General features: G+C 40.2%; 1 protein-coding gene across 8 annotated transcripts in view; it reads left to right on the plus strand.

Annotated features, from left to right (window-relative positions):
* PLCE1 (phospholipase C epsilon 1) overlaps positions 1 to 18267 on the plus strand; it is a 323759-nt gene that overhangs the window by 39770 nt on the left and 265722 nt on the right. The gene's annotated exons all lie outside the window — the stretch shown is intronic.

Raw genomic sequence — 18267 nt, forward strand, 5'->3', positions numbered from 1 at the left:
ACGCCAGTCAATAACTGTCAAGATGGAGTTAACTCTACAATGATATAAGTAACTAGATGCACATATGTATGTCATCAGGAGTGCAGAAATTAGGGACACTCCCAGGTTACTATATGTAGGATTAGGAGACAGACTCCTGATAATGGGAAAGTGGTTCCATTGACTGATTATCTACTTGTGCCTTTGGAGGCACATGCCTATGTCTTCTATATTTTAGGTTGCAAGGCCTAAAAGAACTTAAGATATGGTTACCTTCATTTTCCAACCAATGTTCCCAGTTTCTTCCCTCCTCACCTTTTTTGTGCCATGGACCCCTTTGGCAATTTTGGTGAAGCCTATGGACTCAGAAGAATGCTTTTAAGTGCATCCAATGAAATACAAGGTGTTATAAAGGACACAGATTATGTGAACATATGTACACTTACCAAGATATCATTTGAAATTATGATATATGGCAGGGTAGGTGCTTCTTTGTTAACACATTAAACAGTGGCATTTAGTGGTTCGATAACTACCATAATTCTGAAGTAGTGATGAATGTCAGTAGGGAGTAGTTTCCCTGGCACTTTCTCAATTTTAGCACTACAAATCCCTCATCCAGGGAAACCCCCTCAGTCCTGGGCAAACCAGGGCAGTTGGTCACCCTAAATATAAATACTCTTTTAGGGTTTCAACCACGACTGTATTATATAGACATATCTGTGATTTCTATCGGCGACAAGATCACAGGTACTGTTCTAATACTGAGACTTGTTGGCCTGTATTCATAATTGAAGGGAATGCTAAATGTCTAACTCTCACATTCCAGTGTTTCACAATTCCTTAAAACCTGGCCTTGTGAATAAATACCCCATCTAGAAAAAACATTCCTTTTATTGAAATATAACTGGTATATTTTTATTGTCATCATCATCAGTCATGGAGCTAATGTTTATTTTGCATTTGACATGTGCCAGACATTGGGTCACATAATTTACATACTTGATTTCATGCAATCCTCTCAACTACCTTCTGATATTAACCCCTTTGTATTGCTAAGAAAACGGAGTCTCAGGAAAGTTATATACCTTGCCCAAGGTCACTTAACTGCTAAGTGGTATAACTAGGATTGTAATCTGGGCAGCCGAGACTCTTAGTTTCTCAAGATCCAGAAAGAAATACAATTGAGAGTAAGCTGTTAAAGGAGCAGAAGGATTCTGTTCATTTCAGTGTCTGTTGATTGAGTAACCACACTCACTGATGCTTATGGTATTTCAGACTTGGCTGTGTTCAATGTGGCGGTTCTAACCCTGCTTATGTGTTGGAATCATAGTATCCAGGCCCAATCCCAGACCCTTGGAATCAGAATCGCTGGGGTAGGGCACAGCAGGAATGATTTTTAGGGTTCCCCAGGTGATTGTATGATTCTGTGGAGTTGAGAACCACTGTCCAACAACTTTGAGCTCTTTGCTCTTTGGGCAGGACATTTAGGGAATATTTGCTGTGTCCTAAAGACCCCGACACTGCAGGCTCTCGGGAGTGGCACGGCTGACCTGGGAGCCTGCCTGAAAAGTGACGACCCTTCTCTCAGGCCCTTCTCTCTGTGCATTCGACCTACTGGTCACCCAGTAAGGGTCGGCAGATTTGTTTTTGAATGTTCATCTGACTCCTTATAAAACCTGAGTCCCAAGCAATGTGACGTCAGTGACACACAGCACCCCCCACCCCCCGTCCCCAGCTCTTCTGACCAAATTTTGTCCATGCAGGGAAAAAGGAGCTCATCGCAGTAATGTGTCTTCCCAGTTAAAAAATGCAGGGGTTTTAAAAATTCATATACATCTGAAGTTGAATGTTAAGAATGCAACAGAAATTTAAATGCAGCAAAGAGAGTGGAAGCAGATTGTTTGAGAACGGTTATCAGAGTCCCCCAACACTTCTACAGGCATGGGGGTCATGCATCTGCTATAAATAATTGTAGAATAATTTCTGGCATGATCATACTCATTCTCCTAGTTTCTGGAGCACTGCCACTTCTTCCGAGAACGTTCATGGGTCCCTAGCTCCAGTCTGCCCCTTTCTGTCAGTTAGAGGCACTGAGATGGTTCATTTCCAATGAAAAGAACCAAAGAGATGATGCAAATTATCTCCTCCCTTCTTAGTCTCTGAAGGTTGGGAGAGGTTGCCACACCTCGACCAGAGTGAAGACTCTGGAGAAGAGAGAGGAGAGCTCTTCTCCTGGATTTCCAGGAAGCTGTGGCTATTTTTATTAACCTTAAAATGAAGCTGGGGAATGGGCTGACTGTCCTGTCCTTTCTGAAGGGAGAGCTCTGAAAGGAAAGATTTTGAATGTTCAAACCATACCATGGAAGGAATAAATCAGTATTTTCTAAAGTATTACATCCTCTCAGTATCTCACTTTTTAGAGTTTGGTGGAAACCCTTCTCAAAGTTGTCAGATAAATTGTAGCCACTTTCCCCAGCTCCTGTATGTGGCTTCCTTCACCTAAAAAGTGCAGGTGCTAATGCAATGCTCCTGTTCCTATTTTCTGATGAGTTCGCAGGTATCCATCCTGTTTCCCCAGTCAGACTGTAAGTTTCTTAAAGGGCAAGAAATGACTGTACCTTTTTTTCTGCTCTCCACGATGCAAGCATAGTGCCAAGCATATAGAAAACAGGACAATGTCATCTTAGGAACATGGTCTCTGGAGTCGTGTCAGCCTGAATTGAACGTTGACCACTGTGACTCCACCATTTACTGCTGGTATGACCTCAAGCAAGTTATTTGATCTCTTTGCTTCTAATTACCTTATATGTAAACTGGGAGTAATGATGTTGTGACGGTATTAAATGACATGGCTCTGTGAAATAGATAGCACAGTATCTGGCAAGGAGTGGGAGCCAGTATTTTCACTCTGGCAGTTTATTATATGCTTTGTCATGAACGTGTCCCCACCTCATTCTGCCCTTTGAAGCTTCTCCCATAGGGGAGTTTATGGTGGTGTGAATTTGAGTGAATGTCCTTCAGTCTATGATGTGGTAGCTTGTACAGTCCTTCCTACACATTTAAAGAATGTGTTATTTGTCCAGTTAGTTCCTCTGCCTCACATTGAAATTTTTTTCTTGTGTGCCTTCGTCAAAATGACCCAATTAATTTATGTTTGCACAGCTGTGCAGTGAAGAATGGATTTGAATGGGAGACATTAATGAGGATTAATGCTTGCTGACTGACTAACCATATTGGTATCCTCCCCCCCGACTTGTGAAAAATGAAAACCCTACTCCTGACCCAGTTACAGCCACACTCCTGCTCTCCATTTATTGGCTCAGTGAGATGGCATATTTTGGCAAGTGGCTGAAGTCTCCAGATTGAAAGTTGGTTGAGGGTGTTTTCCTTTTAAAAAATTCCCTCTCTGCCTGAATTTTGGGGAGTTTAGGGTATTTAGAGTTATTCTGAATATGAAGCACAAGAAGTCCCTGCCTGTGCTGGAATTATTCATGGAACCTGAGTTCTGTGTGCACTGAAGGATGGCGTGTGGAGGAGGGGAGAGTGGCCAGGGCAGACAGGCCACCAGCTCCCGTGTTATCGCTTCATTTGTCTCCCTGCCATGGTCCACGAGAGGATTTACTGTATAAGAATGTGTGCGGCCAAACAGAAAAAGAATGAAGTTTTATTTTTTTAAAAAATCAGACTAGAAAAACAGTAAATTAAAAAGGAAAGTCACACCAGCTTCTTTGTTGCTGGTTCTTAACTCTTCTTTCTTCCTTCTAAAATGTATCTTTCTTCTTCACATTTTATTCTACTCTTTAGCAGAGAGAATTAAACATAAGAGGCAATGAAAAATTTTTGAGTGTTTAACATAAATACCTTCATCAGTATTTGTGTCCTTGAGTTTATATTTTCTTTGTTATGTGTCGAGGGATCAACCAATAATAAATTTGTCTTCCGAGTGGTAACTTTTAGGAATGATCAACTATCCATTGACTCCTGCTGTCCAGTGTTGTAATAGATGGCTGTTGAAATAGCAACATGTTTTATTTTCTCCTCTGGAAATTTGGTCTCTCTGCAGATTGGGTACAGTGTGGACCTTGAAATAATTAAAATTTCACAGTGTGTACAGACTAAGCTGAAAGCCTGGGCTTGGTAGCATGCCAGGCCTCCTCTTCCATTACTAAGGGTTATGTCAAGTTCATGACATGGGTATAGGACGATGCTGGCCCCTTCCTGCTGAGCACAGTGAAAGGGAATCCAGATCCCGGACAGACAGCCCCTGCACAGTTTAGTCACGTCTGGTGCATCAGTGGAAAATGTGACAGGCTGTCAGAAGCTGACTTTGTGATGATTGGACAGCTTTCCCTTATTAGCTGCACTGGGGCAAGTTTAAGATAAATTCACTTCCACATCTCAGTAGTTACACCAGCTCTTTGGCTAGGATTTAGCAAAAAAAAAAAAAAAAAAAAAAAAAAAAAAAAAAAAAAAAAAAAGAAAAATGTTGACCCTGGACTCTAATTTAAGGTGAATATATTCATGGCCACTGTTATTCACATGGTAGCCTTAGGACACTATCCACACTAGGATTTTTTTTTTTTTTCTTTTCCCCAGATGTCCTGAATAATGGGAATTAGCAGCCAGAGAGGCCTCATCCCTAGAAATGGGCCATGGTTAAAATGTGGCCTGAAAAGAATCAGAACCCATAGGCAAGGATAAGACCATTAGATGGAGTCCTTATTTAATATACCCTGCATTTTTACACAGGAAGGACTCAGACTGCCCACAGAATGACCCCTTGCAGTCATGAGGTCCTCTCCCCTTAATCCCCTCCCTGGGTGCTGTTTCCCTCAGGGCTCATATGCCTCCTGGAGTGGTATGGAGGTTTCTTCCCCAGTGACCACAGGATTCAGCATCAAGGACTGAAGCATCATTGGGAGTGAGGGGTGACCATCCCCTGACCTTTCTGTGACTAGACTAACTCATGGCTCAGGCAGGGCCCTCCCTGAAAAAGTATTCTCAGACAATGGTGCTGGGTCATTTTCTGGTCTAAAGAGCCTTGGGAACACCAATATGGTGTTCTGTCCATTGGTTCTTTTTTCTAGCAGCTGGCCTGGATGCATTTAGAACCTTAGATTAAATATGGGTCCTGCAGAGTTCAGGCATCCAAATCCCTAACCTTAACCAACATTCAGCCCTTGAGACCCAGCCCCTTCCCTGTCATTTAGGCCACCACCCATCAAACCCTCAACAAGAAAACCACCTCAGTTTTTAGCGACATAGAGACACCATCATCTTTCAAGGGTAAGGAGAGCCCATACGTTGAATCCAAAAGCAGATGTCTTTCAAGGCAAGGAGAGATACTTTGATTTCTCCTGTTTTTAATAGCTTTATTGAGATATAATTCGTATACCATACAGTTCACCTATGTAAAATGCAAAATTCACTGGTTTTTGATATATTCACAAGTATGTGCAACCATCACCACAATGTTTGAACATTTTCATCATCTCCAAAAGAAACCCCCTACTCTCTAGCTATCACCCTCCATTCTCCTCACCCCTTCTCCCTATCTCTCTACTCAGAAGCATCTACTAATCTACTTTCTGTGTCTAGAAATTTCCCTATTCTGGACCTTCATCTGAATGGACTCATAAAGGATGCAGTCTTTTGTGACTGGCTTCTTTCACTTAGCATAGTATATTTTTTTACTTTAATTTCAGTGTAGTTAGCTTAGTATATTCCAGGTGCATCTGTACTATAACATGTATAAGTACTTTGTTACTTTTCACCTCTGAAAAATACTCCATTGTATGAACATACCACATTTTATTTATCTGTTCATCAGTTGTTGGACATTGGATTCTTCCCACTTTCTGTCTTTTTGTCTGCTATGAATATCTGTGTGCAAGTGTTTGTGTGGACATATGTCTTCATTTCTCTTGGACACGTATCCAGGAGTGGAATTGTTGAGTTATGTAACTATGTTTAACCTTTTGAAGAACTGCCAGACTGTTTTCCAAAGCAGCTGTACCTTTCTGCATTCCCACCAGCAGTTTGTGAGGGTTCAGTGTCTCCACATCCTGACCAGCATTTCTTAGTGTCCATCTTTTTGCTTAAAGCCATCCTAGTTGATATGAGGTAATATCTCATTGTAGTTTTGATTTGCATTTTCCTGATGGCTAATGATGTTGAACATCTTTTCATGTGTTTATTGGCCATTTGTACATCTTTGGACAAATGCCTATTCAAATTCTTTGCCTATTTTTAATTTTTTTTAATTGTTGAGTTCTCTATATATTCTGGATATAAGTCCATTATCACATATATGATTTTCAGTATTGTGTGTCCACATGTGTGTAGATATATATGTGTGTGTGTGTATGTGTGTGTGTACACACACACACACACACACACACACACACATAGCTATGGATATGGATATAATGAATGCAAGTCGAGACAGTGGCAAAGAAGGCTTATAATTTTAGTGCACAGTGAAACTTGTTAAATATTTTCTTTGGACATGGATTTCATTCTCATTGTTCAAACTTACCCCACCAGCAACAATGGTCAAGTTGAATTTTTTATCTTCCTTCTCCCCCAGATTCTTTCCAAACTCCAATCTGCCTAGTTTCTCCTTCCTCTTCTGCCTAAGCTTGTATTATATAGGCTGTTTTTCTTATTATCTAAATTCTGCACCCCAGAGAAGTGGCTGGGAACCAGATTGTCATCTGCAAAGTTGTGTCTCACAATGAAGGCATCTGAGGCAGAGCTGCTTGAGGAGGTCACCACTTTAGTAATGTACTGCATTATGCACAAGTGGCAGGACCAGGCCTAAGTTGAGGCCAGCAAGGTGCCTAGGTGGCAACTTGTAAGGAGGCAGTCAATCTCAGGGTTTCGCAAGTGCCAGCTCTCTACTTATTAAGGAGTGCCTCCTTAAATTTTGAGCCCTGGGCAGCTCACTTGTCTCCCCTTGGTCCCAGCCCTGGGTAGAGGATCTAAGAGAGTCTGTGGTTTAGAAATGCATATCATCTTCCTATCTTCCTGCTTCAGGAATGGCCTTGACTAACCCCTCATATACTTTAATGCAAATGTTGTTAAAATACAAGCTAAGAATGGTTCCTCATTTTTAAAGTGTTCAAAACAAAATCAAAAGAAGAGTAATATTTCATAACATATAGAAATTGTATGGAATTCAAACTTCTGTGTTCAAAAATGAAGGTTATTGAAACACAGATTCACTCAATCCCTTTAATACTCATGTATTTTCTTAAAATTTTTTTTTTTAATGTTTATGTGTTTTTGAGAGAGAGAGAGAGAGAGACAGGGTGAGCTGGGGAGGGGCAGAGAGAGAGAGGGAGACACAGAGTCTGAAGCAGGCTGTCAGCACAGAGAGCCCAATGCGGGGCTTGAGATCATTACCTGAGCGAAAGCCGGAAGCTTAACCAACTGAGCCACCCAGGCACCCCATACTCATGTATATTCTATAGCTGCTTTCTCCTTGTAACAGCAGAGTTGAGTAGCTGCAATTGAGACTATATGGCTTGGAAAGACTAAAATATTTATTATCTGGTCCTTTAAAGTAAAAGTTTGCCTCCCCCTGGTTTAGAACATCCCTCTCTACCTGGCTAATTTCTGCCCATCCTTTAGTCCTGAGCTTAGATTTCACATTCTCTTGGTGGTGTTCCCTACGGGATCCACCCGTCCCCCACCCCAATCCAGAGTTTCTCTGACAGTCAATGCTAATACATATTTCTTAAATGACTCCTTGAATTATAAAATAAGAAAGGCGATTTCCACCCATTGCTGATGTCTCCTCCCCTCCTTCCCCAGACCAATGCAAGCTTATTAGCTGGCCTCTCCCTGACCATCAGAGCTTGGAACCACTTTCTTTGAGAAATACCTAAGACAGAATTAGAATTTTCTATTGATATTTATAAGAATCTTTTTCAGTCCTGTGAACCCAGTGACTCATGCTTGTCACTTCCACAGAAAGACAAAGAGGGGACATTTTTAGATCTCCTTGTCCCTAGTCCTCCATTTCAATTGGCTACAAACCCCCCAGGGAAAGTTTACAAATGCTTTGTGTTTACAAGGGAGCATCTGAGATTGCTGTTACCTGCAGTGGGTCAGAGAGGAAAGGAGCCCCCTCCTCTGAACATCCTGGATCTGTCTCCTTGTCCTTCAGAAGTCCCAGTCCTTACAGGCAGAGATTTCCACCATGGACCAGAGGGAATCTAGCTTCTATTTCTTAGTGGTGGTCAGGGATGGGGTTGGTGGTGAACCCATAGGGACAGCATGCTGTGTTGAGATCATTCTTGAGTTTGGGAGGTACTTGGCCAGTTTTTTCAAACGGTCTGACCCCTAGTTATCTCAATAATAAACCTGAGGCGACACCCCCCACCACTACCACCACCAGAAATAAGGCCTAAGTACCAATTCCAGCTCTCCCATTAACTGGTTGTGTGACCTTAAGCAAGTCACTTTAGGGCCTGAGATTTTAGTTACTTTGGATATAGAACAAAGTGAGGAGAGACATGTATTCACTGCCTGCTGTGTCTCAGACACTGTGTATGTAATTTGCATATATTAATAAATTATAAGTTACACATTTCTTCTTAACTCTGAAAGCCCAACCATCTGTGATTTTCCTGATTTAAGTCTTGACCCTAGATTTATGGTTGAGTAAATATTCTGCCTTCCCCAGTAGTGTCTCCTAAAGATTTGATTGGGAGAGAACCTTCTCACTGTCCAGTAGAGGATAGACACAGGAGAGACGCTCCCCTTTTGTCTAAGCCCTGAAATGCCTTTCACAGTAAAACAGCAAGCACTTGGTGGGCTCTTACTGTGTGCCAGGCATTGTGCTTCCCAGACATGACCAAGGTCATGCAGTGTTAGGACTCCAATCTGGGTCGGGCTGCCTCCAAAGCCCATACTCATAACTACTCCTCAGAGGTTCCTCTGGAAGATTCTGATGTAACTCATCCCTATAACTTGGCAGAGGTTCTGTTCCCTTATTAAGTGTGCAAATGTTGAGCTGGATGAGCCCTTAAGCTGTTTCTGTCTTCAAATGTGATCTGGGTGTGACCTTTGGATGAAATGGGAGACATGGGGAACAATACCAATTCTTAATGTGAGGGGTGTGTTGGCTATTGAAATGGCTAAGATTTATTTTTATGACTCAGCCTGCTAGGGGGAGGAAACCAAACCCTAAGGTTTGAATTTTTTACTGAGTTGCTGTAATTTAGAAGTACATTTTGAAAGTTTTATAAGTAAGTAAGCAAGAACAAAGTCCAAAGCAAACTGCACACATCTGACTCAGAATCTATAGCTTATTCATGATCATGCTAAAATGACCCAAACTAGTGGGAACATAATTTAGTATTTTTCCACTTTAATTTAAAGTTTTCTGTGATCTTCAAGGGTTCTGACCAACTGACCTGAGTTTGAAAAACATTACTCAGGAACATTTCTTTCCATAGCCATACTGTTAATATTTTCACCTACTTCACAGGGTTGTGAGGCTGGAGACAAAATGGGGCTGCTGTATACTCAGATGCTTGGCAAACATTATAAAATGTCCCTGCAATTATAACTTTTCTCCTCTTACTCCAGGCTCTGAGGCTTCAGAGGGAGGTTCCCGGGGGAAAAGGGAACTCCAAAACTACTCTGGAAGGAGCAAAACAAAGCCAGAGCCAGCTGATTCCTTTCATAAATGCTGCTTATATCCAGGGGAACCTGCTTACTGAAACCTGACCCTTTGGTTTCCCTTTTGTGATGCTGGCCTAGTTTTAATAACTTCATTTTCAACTACAGATTAGGTGACTTTTATCACCGACACCTACTTCATCTTATCCCTATGTTTTAATAAAATAAGGATTCAATTTGTCTGTATACCATGTTGAGTAGCCTAGCTTCAGAAAATGTAGCACCAAATTATAAATGGTGACACTTTAATAATGAGTGTGGATGTGTCTCGAGAGCCAGCATGTGGGAGTTTGGCAGTCGGAAAGCCCCATGGCTTCAGTTTTTCCAGATTGTGTACCATTTCATCAAATAGTAATTTGTTAGCCTTGAAAACCTCTTCTAGAACAAGGAAATGTTCCTTTGAGTTCTAAATCGGTGAACCCCAAACTTGTTTAGTAGCAGATTCATATTTTTCTCTTTAATGGGGCCGAAGAAAATGGTCTCAGGCCCCGGATGGACCAGCAAGTTCTTCTCGGAATGGCCACATACCAAATAAAGGCACCGTGATGTTGGTATGACTCTGCCATGACTAATATTATGTGAGGGTAATGCCATTATTGTGGCGACCATATTTTCCAAATAAAAAGTTGGGAACTTTTTATTGCGAGGAGAGAGGGGCAGAATATTTGAAATTGAGACTGACTCAGGAAATCCAGAATAAATGGTCCTGGAGTTGCTGTTGATTGCAATATGAAGGAAAAAGAATGTGAGCAAATTAGAGCACATCTCCTTTGTTGCTAGAAAAATCAGGAGCTTGTAGTGGTAGCAAGTGTGTTATAAAGACAACACGTTAGAAACCCAGAACAGAATCCAGGAAATGTTTTTCTCAAAGTTTTTGTTTTTCTGTATTTTTCCCCAAGTATTTGGTAGCTACTGTGCTTTGGAATTATAAAGATAACGAAATAGATTTCTTTGAAATACTAGGATGTGCTCAGCTAAGTAAGGGTTTTCCCTTTCTAAGGAATCACCTGGAAAGGTAGTTTCTGTTTTCCATGTGTGCTGCCATTATGCAAAATGTCTTAATTCTTTGAGCTTGGATCAACATTTTATTTATTTATTTATTTATTTATTTATTTATTTATTTATTAAATATTTATTCTTTGGGGGGAGAGAGAGAGAGAGAGTGAGAGAGAGAACATGAGCGGGGAGGGGCAGAGAGAGACACAGAATCTGAAGCCAACTCTAGGCTCTGAGCTATCAGTGCAGAGCCTGACGGGGGGCTCGAACTCACGAACTGTGAGATCATGACCTGAGCTGAAGTCAGACACTTAACTGACTGAGCTACTCAGGCACCCTGTACTGACATTTTAGAAACAGTCCGTTCAAGCAGCCTAGCTAGTGCTGGGTTAGGTCAATGTTGATGTGTGACTGAATGATAGGATTGGTTTTATTAAGGGTCTTATAAATAGACTGGAGGTAAAAGAGGGTGTCTGGAAATGTTTTGAGCACAAGTAAAATTGTAAGTTCTGCATACAACACAACTGGAACACAAACCTAGTCATTGCTTCATAGTCTCGCTCAGTGTCAACGGGTAGTTCAGAGGTGCCCACAAACCCAAATGTACCTTTGGTTTGGGCTCAGCCTCATGGTCACAAAGCTCATGCCAGAGGTGAGATGGAAATTTAGCCCCATCTTCCCAGCCCTTCTTGACCAGGTGCCCTTGTACAAGGCACAACATACTCAACCATACAAGGTGATCTTGGGGAGTACCATAATGAAGACAATCAGAGGGCTTTCTTGGATTTTTTCCTTCGATTCGTTATATAATGTGCTCAGCACAGTGCAGTCCACTAAATTCCAAAGGTCTAAAATATAAAGAAATTAGGGGCGCCTGGGTAGTTTAGCCAGTTAAGCGTCCAACTCTTGGTTTGGCTCAGGTCACAATCTCATGGTTTCATGAATTCAAGCCTCACATCAGACCGTGCTGGCAGCAAGGAGCCTGCTTGGGATTCTTTCTCTCTCCCTCTCTCTCTGCCCCTCCCCGCTCACGCTGTCTCTGTCTCTCTCAAAATAAATAAATAAACTTTAAGAAATAAATAAAAATAAAATATAAACAAATTAAATTGGTCCAGTGTGAACGCTTTTCTAGGTAAATGTAAAATAAGTATTTGTAACTTTATGAACTACAGAGTTCTTGAGCTGGAAGGCCCATCCTCTATAAGCTTTTTCAGTCCCTCATTTTATGGATAAAAGTAGCCAAGTCCCTAGACATTTGAAATTACTTGACCAGATTCACATAGCTAATGATGGAAGACACAGAACCAGAACCTGGATCTCTGTAGACTGGTCCCTCATCTCTGAAATAGGATAAAAATATATGGTAAAGCCTTACACATAGTAAGTGCTCTATTAATGTGAGCTCATTCTGACCCCACTGCTTTTGGGGTTCCTGGGAGACACGTATTCCTGATACAGCACCTGCCCTGGTAGAATTCATGGTGGAATGATAGTGGAGGCCGACATGCCTGAGCTATCTTTTCGTTTGTTTCGTGATTTTTGCAGATTGTAAATAACTGTGGTTGATGTATGGTATAACAGCTTTTTTCTTTGTTCTCTGGTCCATTCCGGTTTTCACAGCTTAGCCTATCTCTGGTTCTTTAAGAAGCTGGCTCATCTTGTTGCAATAACATTGTCAGTTCTTTAAGTGCTCAGTGATGCCCTTTAAATGTGAATGCAGCCAAGTTTTGTTGAGTTCATTTCTCCCCTTAGTCTAGTTTCTTTCCATCCTTCACTTGGCAGGTAGCTCTCTGGTTAACGACCAGTTCTTCAAAGCATACAGAGCAACCGTGGGATCCCTCCCAGTCTCTCAGGAGGATATTTTCCCGTGTTCTTTTCCTCTTATTTATGGGAAGCTGAGCCAGTAAGAGACACGGAGCCCAGCAGGAGGGGCCGGACCGGGCCCAAGGAGTTGAGCCAACAACCCCAGGCTCATAAAACATTAGCTCTGGAAGGGCCTTGGAGACTGTCAAGTCCAACTCTTCATTTTACAGAGAAGGAAACTGAGGCTTAAAGAAAGGCAGTGGCCTTGCCCAAGTCTGCTCAGGCATCAGTTTCACAGCCAGGCCCAGAATCTGGGTTGCTCTCAAGCCAACTCTCCTGCCCTGTGCCAGATGCCAAACACTGTTTCTGACCCATAGGTGAGAAGCTGAATTGATTGTAGTATAACAGTTAAGTCATTTGGGACGCCTGGGTAGCTCAGGCAGTTGAGCATCCAACTCTTGATTTCAGCTCAGGTCATGATCCCAGGGTTGTGGGATCAAGCCCTGCATTGGGGCTTAAGATTCTTTCTCCCCCTCACTACCCTCTCCTCCACTTGCTCTCTCTCTCTCTCTCTCTCTCTCTCTAAAGTAAAATTTAAAAACAAACAACAATAAAAAACAGTTAAATTATTCAAGGTGTAAGGCTCCGTAGTGGTTAAGTGAGCTCGGGAGCCAGATTGCCTATATTTAGATCTGACCCTGTACTTACTAACACTGTGACTTAATAAAATTGCTTAACGTCTCTGTGCCTCTATTTCCTTACCTCTAAAGTGGGGACAATAATTTAACCTACTTCTTTGTGATGTTGTAAAGATTAATAGGTTGATATGTTAAATGTTGACATACATAAATAAGAGTGTTCTTAATTTTAAAGCATTTACAACAGTACTTGGCACTGCTCTCGTTTTGTTTCTTTTTGATTCTTAAGTCTCAATTTTTAACCAAAATTTTGTATTATCTCCTCATAAATACAAAGTTTTCTCTAGGGACCCTGATGGGATATGTCTAAATTGTGGGATATAGTATTCAAGGCTGTAAGAGTGGCAGGAGGGTTTGTGTAGTCTGAGAGGGCTTCCTGGAGGAGGTGGGATATCATTTGAGTTCTGTCAGGAGTTAGGATTGTTCTTTTGCCTTCAGTGAGAGTGCAGAGTATTCTATCAGAAGTAAATTGACCACCTTTCTCCCTTTTAGGAGTCCACCTTTGGTTTACTTCAAATGTAATGTGGATTTCAGAGTCCTTTTGCCATTTCCCCCCAAAGAAATTGCTTCATATGAAATTTAAAGTGATATAATTTCTCTCAATAGAATAGGAATTTTCCGGCTTTGTTTTCAAAGCACCTATTGTGAAAATTGCCTTTTATACTGTGCAAAAGGTTGTTTGATGAAAGCGAAAAGGACCAGTCTGTGTGCTCGTGCAGTTGGTTTTTAGTAATTAAATAAGCACCCATATACTCACCATCTAAAGCTAAAGCTAGGAAAACCCTACGTCTACCCTATGAGTCCCCTGTCTTGGCCTTCCCAGCCTCAGCCTATGCAGGCTACATTATCTGAATCCCATTTCCATCATTCCCTTACTTTCCTTTGTGTACAATATTGTTGCATCTACATATGTTCTTAAGAACTATATGTTTATACTAAGTGCCACTGCATTGTATGCTTCAAAACATAATTAGTTGTATGCCATGTGATTTTCCCCTCAGTATAAAAAAATTATGCATTCTTTAAGAAACAAAACAAATGATCCTGGGGGGAAAAAGAGAGAGGCAAACCAAGAAACAGACTCTTAACTTCAGAGAGCACACTGATGGTTGGTTACCAGAGGGGAGGTGGGTGGAGGGATGGGTAAAATAGGTGATGGGGGTTAAGGAGGGCACTTATGATGAGCACCAGGTATTGCATGGAAGCGTTGAATCACTGATTTGTACACCTGAAACTAATATTACACTATATGTCAACAAACTGGAATTTAAGTTTTAAAAATAAAGTAATAAAATTTTTTTAAAGATTAAAAAATTCAAAAACTCCACATTTTTAATTTTAGTTGTTTTGAATTTTTCATAAACGTATATACTATGTGTAAATTTTTTACTGTTTTTACACAATATTATATTTCTAAGTTTCATTTATACTATTGTATGTTGTTTTAGTTTATTTGTTTTGGTTGCTGTGCAATATTCCTCTTGTATGTATAGCATGGCCTACTCATACAGTCTCCAGTTGATATACATTTAAATTTTTTTATGTTTACACTATTTTAAACAGCGCTTCCATCATTGTTTTTGTCTATGTTGCTGGTTATACACGTCTAAAATTTTCTCTTGGATGTATACGTGGGAGTGGCTGCACCAATTTAGACTGTATGCCTGCCCCTCCCCACTGTGATGTATAAAAGATTGTCTGCATCTACATCCTCTTTAATACTTAATGTTTTCCAATGTATTTATGCCAGTCAAACAAGTTTAAAAACATTTCTCTGGGGTTAATTTGGCATTTTCCTCATCACTAGTGATGTTAATCTTATCTTCATGTTGTCATTGTTTCTTTTTCTATGAAATGCCTTAGATCTTTTGCCCATTTTCTGTTAGGTTGTTTGTGCTTGTAGTTCTTTATATGTTCCTGATACCCATTTTTGTTTGTGTGTATTGCTGATATTTTTTTCCCCAGTTTAAAAATTTTTTGGTATAAAATTCCTCATGACAAAAATTATTAATTTTATTAGTCAAATTTATTAAAGTTTTCTTTCAGTCAGTGAAAGAAACTTTTCTTTGGTCAATGCCTTTTTTTTCTGAGGATTTTTTCTCTACCCAAAGTCTAAAAGATATTCACTTGTATTTTCTAGTAGGAGTTTTATTTTTGACAATTTAATTCCCTAGTCTGTTTAAATCCTTGATTTTATATGTGGTATGAGGTAGGGATCTCACTTGAATCTATTTTCATATCAATACCGATTTTCCAGCTTTAATCTGATGCCCCCCCCACCCCCGTCATATATCAGAATTCCATACATGGATCAGTCTTCTCTGAGCTCCTATCTAGTTCATTGGTTAGTTTATCAATCACTGTGCCAATAACTTTAGGATGTATAAATAACATCTTCTTTTCAGAAGTGTCCTTACTATTCTTGGCCCTTTACTGTCATGATGATGATGTTGGTGACTGATGCATCACATACTTACAAGGAAAGATACCAGTGATAAACAATGAAACACAGGGATGTAAAGTGGTATCAGAATCCGCGACTGGAACTTTCGCACTCCAGAGCCTTCTATGTGTCCTCCTCCAGTCTCTTTGTCTTTCTCTCCCTGTCACCCAAAGTAACCAGTCCTGTCGTCTAATACCATACATTCATTTGGCTTATTTTTGAACTTTATATAAGTGAATTCATAGTAGGTACTCTTTTATATGTCTCCCCCACCCCCAGCATTGAATCAGTGAAATTCATCCATTCAACTGTAGTTTGTACATTCTCATTGCTATTTACTATTCCATTCCATTTCATGAATATCCTACTTTTTATCCATGCTACTGTTAGTAGTCATTTGCTTTGTTCTCAGTTTGAAGCTATTATGAATACTGCTATTCTGTTCTCTGCCAGCCTCCAAGCCCTTGCCTAAGCTAGTTCCCTCTTCCTGTCATTCTCCTATTCCCTCCACTACTTAAAACTCATTTGACAAAGCTTTGTTAAGTACGGCCTATCCCTTTTGTGAATCTTTCTTAGACCATCCCAGTATACTAAGTTATTCCCTGTCAGGGCATCTAACCTTATAGCCCATGAGTTGAACCCTAAGTGAAATACTTGGAACGTTTTTTGCAAAAAAAAGACGGAGGAGAAGGAAGAGGAGGAGATGATAGGAGAGGAGGAGAAGAAGAAGGAGGAAAAAGAAAAGAAAGTGTTTTACAAAGAAATTATTATCTAGCAGATAGGAACTAGTTGGGTCTAACTCCTTGCCAAGGAGGAATTTGAAATTTTTTTCCTAAACATGTAAGCATTGAGTTCACTTGAAGTCATATACAAGGAAAGGATGGGTTAAAAGTCTTCCAAAGTTTGTGTAAGTCAAAGAGATAAATTGGAATAACCAATTTCCATTTCATCCTTCTACAGGAGAAACTATAGGCCAGGTTCATAGCATGATGTAATGGAGAAAATGATCAAGGTTGTTAATGACTTATGTGCTTCTACCCTTAACTATTGCCAGTTTATGGGATGGAATACTTAGAAGCTGAAGCTGATTATTAATATTTAGTTTATTTTAATGCCATCGGATGGCTAGCTAATGGAAACTTGTTGAAAAGATTTCCTCAACTACTTTTTCAGATTTGGGACTTTGGAGACCAAAAGACTCTGTGAGTTAGTAGTGGTTTGAAATGCATCATTTCTTACTAATGGAACAAGAATCTGAATACCCTTAATTAGAAGATGCAAAACAAAATTCAAACCAAAGAAATAAAAATAATGTAATGTTGATTTGTTCATACAAGTAACAAAACTCATACTCAAATTGGATTTGACATTTGAACATTCATTGATTCATTCTACAAATATCTATCAAGCACATACTGGTACTATTAAGGAGCTAGAGAAACAATGAACAAAACAGAAACATCCCTGTACTATTGAAGTGTGTTAGTTGGGATATAGGTTCTCTCTCTTAAACAATGACTGAAAGTAAAAGTGGCTTAAATAAGATAGACCTGTTTCTTTGTTACTTAAGAGTGGTCTTTGATTATTTAGAAATTTTACCCTACAATATCACCCAGAGACCCAGGCTTCTTCTGGTATATTTCCCTTATCCACATGGTCCAAGATGGCTCAACATTGCATCCATGTTCTCAGTGGCAGGAAGAAGAAAAGGAGGAAGAAATGGCATGCCCATTCCTTTTAGAGGGCACACCCCAGAAGTTGTCCACATCACTCTCCAAAGCATTTCATTGGCCAGAATTTTGTTACATGGTAACTACCTAGCTTGAAGGGAAATAGAGGAATGTATACTGGAGAACAACTATATTATGTTCTAGTAAAGGGAAAAACACACTAGACAAAAAAACAAATTAAAGAGATATTATATAGTCAGATGATGGTGTGTGATAGATAAATAAAGCAGTGTACAAAAACAGGATACGGGAAAAGGAAAAAATGCTATTTTTAATAAGAGAGTAAGAGAAAAATTCTCTGATGAGGTGATATTTTATCAGGAGGCATATGGGGAATATGTATTTCTCATATTTCTAAATGTTTCTGAGCTCACAAACTTGCAGAGTTACTTAGAAGAAATTGAAATCATAATTACAGAAGAGATTCACAGTTTTTCATGAGTAAGAATAATCTTTAAGATTTCACCAGCTGCCTTGGTTTATCTGGGTGATCAACCTTCTGCTCGATTGTAACTCATTTTAAGAAAACCTGATTTATCCAAAAAACAACTATGTTCATCAGAAGGATATGTCATTCCATAAGTCTTGGAGGTGCACATATTCATCCCAGAACTAGCCAGAAATTTCTGATTATGTGGTCAAACATTGGGCAGTGCTAGAGACCAGTGGGCATTGTGAAAGTGTATTTTGGGCCACCTGGGTGGCTCAGTTGGTTAAGAGTCCAACTCGATTTCGGCTCAGGTCATGATCTGTCTGTCATCAGGCTCCATGCTGGGTGTGGCGCCTGCTTAAGATTCTCCCTCTGCCTCTCTGCCCTGCTGACGCACGCGTGCGCTCTCTCTCTCTCTCTCCCTCTCCCTCTCCCTCTCCCTCTCAGAAATAAATAAAAAGACATACATTTAAAATATATATATATATAATC

This window comes from Puma concolor, chromosome D2 (assembly GCF_028749965.1).
Source record: "Puma concolor isolate L17-30 chromosome D2, mPumCon1.1.hap2, whole genome shotgun sequence".
NCBI lineage: Eukaryota > Metazoa > Chordata > Mammalia > Carnivora > Felidae > Puma > Puma concolor.